The following is a 6,000-nucleotide window of genomic DNA, read 5'->3' as shown; positions in this document are numbered from 1 at the left end:
TATTGTGTTAATCCGCTAGGGACCAGTTTTCATTGTATTAAGTTTATAATCCCTACATATACCGTGTATGTGTTTGTATCTTGTGTTATCATTTTTAATTAGTTAGTAAATAAATAATTACATCAATTTGTGTGGTACGGAATGATCAGTAAGACCCGGGTTCGTGCAGACTTAAAGAGCCTACGACTTTCAGAATGAGACTGATATGAGGTAAATGATTAACAAATGACTGTTAAATGATAAGAGATGTGTGAGTTAATTCGGGAAACGGTAACTCGTTAAACAACTATTACCGTGGTGCCCCAAATTCCTAATGAGTTAATTGTTACATGATTAATTTAATCTAGTAACAATTAAACATAGTAGGTAATTATTCGATAAATAAAATAGTCATCACAATAATGAAAGGTACATCACGACAATATAAATAGTGAAGAGAACAGGGCCCAAAAGCAACCCCTGCGGCACACCTTTCGGCAAGCAAAGGTAACTGAACTAAACGACTATCTGTCATCATGAAGTGCTTTGAGAGACTAGTCAAGGATCATATCACCTCTATCTTACCTGCCACCCTAGACCCACTTCAATTTGCTTACCGCCCCAATAGATCCACAGACGATGCAATCGCCACCACTCTTATCCCATCTGGAAAAGAGGAATACCTATGTAAGAATGCTGTTCATTGACTATTGCTCAGCATTCAACACCATAGTACCCTCCAAGCTCATCGTTAAGCTCGAGGCCATGGGTCTGAACCCCGCCGTGTGCAACTGGGTCCTGGACTTTCTGACAGGCCGCCCCCAGGTGGTGAAGGTAGGAAACAACACCTCCACTTCGCTCATATGTGCGTGCTCAGCCCACTCCTGTACTCCCTGTTCACCATGACTGTGTAGCCAAGCATGCCTCCAACTCAATCATCAAGTTTGCAGACAACACAACAGTAGTAGGCCTGATTACCAACAATGATGAGACAGCCTACAGGGAGGAGGTGAGGACCCTGGCAGAGTGAGGCCAGGAAAATAACCTCTCTCTCAACATCAACAAAACTAAGGAGCTGATCGTGGACTTCAGGAAACAGCAGAGGGTGATCCCCCTATCCACATTGACGGGACCGCAGTGGAGAAGGTGGAAAGGTTCATGTTCCTTGGTGTACACATCACTGACAAACTGAAATGGACCACCCACACAGACAGTGTGGTGAAGAAGGCACAACAGCGCCTCTTCAACCTCAGGAGGCTGAAGAAATTTGGCTTGGCCCCTAAGACACTCACAAACTTTTACAGATGCCTAATTGAGAGCAGGCTGTATCACCGCCTGGTACGGCAACTGCCCCGCCTGCAACTGCAGGGCTCTCCAGAGGGTGGTACGGTCTGCACAATGCATTACCGGGGGCAAACTACCCGCCCTCCAGGACACCTTCAGCCCCCGATGTCACAGGAAGGCCAAAAATATCATCAAGGACATCAACCACCTGAGCCATGGCCTGTCAGTACAGGTGCATCAAAGCTGGGACCGAGAAACTGAAAAACAGCTTCTATCTCAAGGCCATCAGACTGTTAAATAGCCATCACTCAACCCTGCTCCTTAGAGGCTGCTGCCCTATATACATAGACATGGAATCACTGGCCACTTTAAATAATGAGAAAAAAAATCCAGAAAATCACATTGTAGGATTTTTAATGAATTTATTTGCAAATTATGGTGGAAAATAAGTATTTGGTCAATAACAAAAGTTTCTCAATACTTTGTTATATACCCTTTGTTGGCAATGACACAGGTCAAACGTTTTCTGTAAGTCTTCACAAGGTTTTCACACACTGTTGCTGGTATTTTGGCCCATTCCTCCATGCAGATCTCCTCTAGAGCAGTGATGTTTTGGGGCTGTCGCTGGGCAACACGGACTTTCAACTCCCTCCAAAGATTTTCTATGGGGTTGAGATCTGGAGACTGGCTAGGCCACTCCAGGACCTTGAAATGCTTCTTACGAAGCCACTCCTTCGTTGCCCGGGCGGTGTGTTTGGGATCATTGTCATGCTGAAAGACAAAACCACATTTCATATTCAATGCCCTTGCTGATGGGAGGAGGTTTTCACTCAAAATCTCACGATACATGGCCCCATTAATTATTTCCTTTACACAGATCAGTCGTCCTGGTCCCTTTGCAGAAAAACAGCCCCAAAGCATGATGTTTCCACCCCCATGCTTCACAGTAGGTATGGTGTTCTTTGGATGCAACTCAGCATTCTTTGTCCTCCAAACGCGACGAGTTGAGTTTTTACCAAAAAGTTTTATTTTGGTTTCATCTGACCATATGACATTCTCCCAATCCTCTTCTGGATCATCCAAATGTACTCTAGCAAACTTCAGACGGGCCTGGACATGTACTGGCTTAAGCAGGGGGACACGTCTGGCACTGCAGGATTTGAGTCCCTGGCGGCGTAGTGTGTTACTGATGGTAGGCTTTGTTACTTTGGTCCCAGCTCTCTGCAGGTCATTCACTAGGTCCCCCCGTGTGGTTCTGGGATTTTTGCTCACCATTCTTGTGATCATTTTGACCCCACGGGGTGAGATCTTGCGTGGAGCCCCAGATCGAGGGGAGATTATCAGTGGTCTTGTATGTCTTCCATTTCCTAATAATTGCTCCCACAGTTGATTTCTTCAAACCAAGCTGCTTACCTATTGCAGATTCAGTCTTCCCAGCCTGGTGCAGGTCTACAATTTTGTTTCTGGTGTCCTTTGACAGCTCTTTGGTCTTGGCCATAGTGGAGTTTGGAGTGTGACTGTTTGAGGTTGTGGACAGGTGTCTTTTATACTGATAAGTTCAAACAGGTGCCATTAATACAGATAACGAGTGGAGGACAGAGGAGCCTCTTAAAGAAGAAGTTACAGGTCTGTGAGAGCCAGAAATCTTGCTTGTTTGTAGGTGACCAAATACATATTTTCCACCATAGTTTGCAAATAAATTCATTAAAAATCCTACAATGTGATTTTCTGGAAAAAAACATCTCAATTTGTCTGTCATAGTTGACGTGTACCTATGATGAAAATTACAGGCCTCTCTCATCTTTTTAAGTGGGAGAACTTGCACAATTGGTGGCTGACTAAATACTTTTTTCCCCCACTGTATAACTGGGTTAATCACGAACATAGAGTTTTTTTAATTCTTTGTTGCTAGGCAGAAGACTTAGGTGACCTAGGGTCGAAGTGCTTGCTCTTACTTCAATCCATGGCTGTCTTTTGTCTCTCTTCAAACATTGTGAAGGGAGCGGCACCAGGGTTGAGCAGAGTTCAGGCTAAAACCTGTCTCTCCTTTGCTATCTTCTTGATTGATTACAGCATGAAGGGGGGGTTTGTGTTAGGTTTGAAAGATTTAAGTATGGACCTGTCATGTCCAACCATCAGTCTTCAGGTCAAGCCCGGGAGAGCCGGGGTAGAACAGAGTTTGAACTAAACATGAGTGTTTTTACAAAGATAAGAGATTGATTGATTGGATTACTATTGATTCTGAACTGAATGAAAGTCGAATTTAGCCGCCATAAAAGACAAAGGTAGTGGGAGGAGCAATAAAGAAGCAAGGGACAGTCTCAAAAATAAATATGGGATGGCAATTGGATGATAAATTACCAATATTACCTAAGTGATTGTTTAGGTAGGTGGTAATATTGACACATGAGCTGAACCATGTGTCAAGAGGGGGGAAGAGGCTAGTGGTAGGATTAAATAATATACGAAGGAGAGGACAAAATACTTTTTATTTTATTTATTTATTTTTAGATACAGTCTAGAACGAGAATACTGATGTGAGCGGTATGTCAGAGGTTTTGTGCCCCACAGGTGAACTAAAGGAGAAGGTGACCCACTCTATCTAACCAGGTGACTGGTGAGAATCCAGTCCCTAAAGAAGAAAGACTGGAAGCAGGCCTGTTGGGAAGGGCCCTATCAGGTTATATTGGTCACTGCCTTTGCCATTAGAATAGCAGAAAGAGCAACCTGGGTCCACGTTACCCACTGCAAAAAGGTAAGAACACATGCAAGCACCACTGAACACATGCAGAGTTAGAGAGAAGAACTGGACCAATAGGGTCTGGGGATCACCTCTGTTAACGAAGATCTCCTACCCCGACCTATCATCACTGTAGTGTGTTCTCAGGGTGTGAGTATGGGGTGATACCAAGCAGAAAGACTGAGGACAGGAGAGGGTTGGCGGTTTTTGGGAATAGGGGTAACTTGAGCTGCATCATAGTCTTGGCAATGGTCTTGATATGTCAAGATCCACCACCAATTACGCTATGCCCTTACCATTGTTAAGAAGTAAAAGAGAAGAGAAGCGACCCGACATACTGACCGTCAAGGACGAGTGGCCTACAAAATGGGAGTCAGAGAAGGGCAGACTGTCGGATTCAAAATAAGGGTTAGGGACGTAGCCAATGGGTGGGGTACATGTCAATAAGAAACTTGGGATTATAAAATCCCATTATATTCGTGTTCGGCCCCCACGGCGGATTGTTCCTAGACTCAAGTGTTTAAACACACTTGGGGACGGGAATATGAGACCGGGCGGGACTGAACATCCAGATGGGGGGTAAAAGAAACAAAGACATCACCAATTATCAATTGGAGATAGTAGTAATGTGATTGACTTGAGTTCAGAAGCACAGGAGAACATTCTGAACCTTACAGCCCCTGTAACCGATGTGTGGTGGGCGTGTGCCAGTAAAGACAGTATAAGGCAGAGAATACCAAAAGGGTGGCTAGATACGTGCGCCCTGGTTCTACTGATTCAGCTAATTAGAATGAGTCACCAGGAACCAAGGAAAGGGTTAAACAGACATAGGAGGAGTTTTAACAAAAAGGAGAATAGCCCTATTTAGATGGATGCGATTGCGATACCAAGGGGGGTATCGGATGGATAACAAGCTATGAAAGAATTAGGGGAAGGGTTTACTACCAAGTTATTTTGGTGGGTGACAATAAACAAAATTGTGGATTGGATTAATTATATCTATTACGACCAACAACGATTTATTGGCTAGACTAGGGATGCAGTAAAAGGGATCTCTGAACAAATTTTCCGCCATCCCACTCATGACTTAGTAAAAGAGGTTGGCTCTAGATCAGGCAGAAAGGGCCGGTGTCTATAGAATGATAAGCCATTGTTGCACATTTATCCCTAACAACACCACACTGGATGGGACAGTCACCAGAGCTCTTGCAGAATTAACTGCACTAAGTGAAGAATGAGCTTAGAACTCAGAAGTTAGTACATCGTGGATAGGGTGGTTTGATGAAATGTTTGGTAAATGGAAAACCATAGGAGCCACCATCTTAGGGACGGTCAGCGGTTGTATGGGTATTCTTGTATTACAGTCAGGGAAAAAAGTATTTGATCCCCTGCTGATTTTGTACGTTTGCCCACTGACAAAGACATGATCAGTCTATAATTTTAATGGTAGGTTTATTTGAACAGTGAGAGACAGAATAACAACAACAAAATCCAGAAAAATGTCAAAAATGTTATCAATTGATTTGCATTTTAATGAGGGAAATAAGTATTTGACCCCTCTACAAAACATGACGTTTCTTGTAGTCGGCCACCAGGTTTGCACACATCTCAGGAGGGATTTTGTTCCACTCCTCTTTGCAGATCTTCTCCAAGTCATTAAGGTTTCGTGCCTGACGTTTGGCAACTCAAACCTTCAGCTCCCTCCACAGATTTTCTATGGGATTAAGGTCTGGAGACTGGCTAGGCCACTCCAGGACCTTAATGCGCTTCTTCTTGAGCCACTCCTTTGTTGCCTTGGCCGTGTGTTTTGGGTCATTGTCATGCTGGAATACTCATCCACGACCCATTTTCAATGCCCTGGCTGAGGGAAGGAGGTTCTCACCCAAGATTTGAAAGGTACATGGCCCCGTCCATCGTCCCTTTGATGCGGTGAAGTTGTCCTGTCCCCTTAGCAGAAAACCCCCCCCAAAGCATAATGTTTCCACCTCCATGTTTGA

Source organism: Coregonus clupeaformis, chromosome 7 (genome assembly GCF_020615455.1).
Source record: "Coregonus clupeaformis isolate EN_2021a chromosome 7, ASM2061545v1, whole genome shotgun sequence".
In the NCBI taxonomy this organism is placed as follows: domain Eukaryota; kingdom Metazoa; phylum Chordata; class Actinopteri; order Salmoniformes; family Salmonidae; genus Coregonus; species Coregonus clupeaformis.
The sequence above is the reverse complement of the archived record's forward strand: the minus strand, read 5'-3'. Positions refer to the sequence as shown.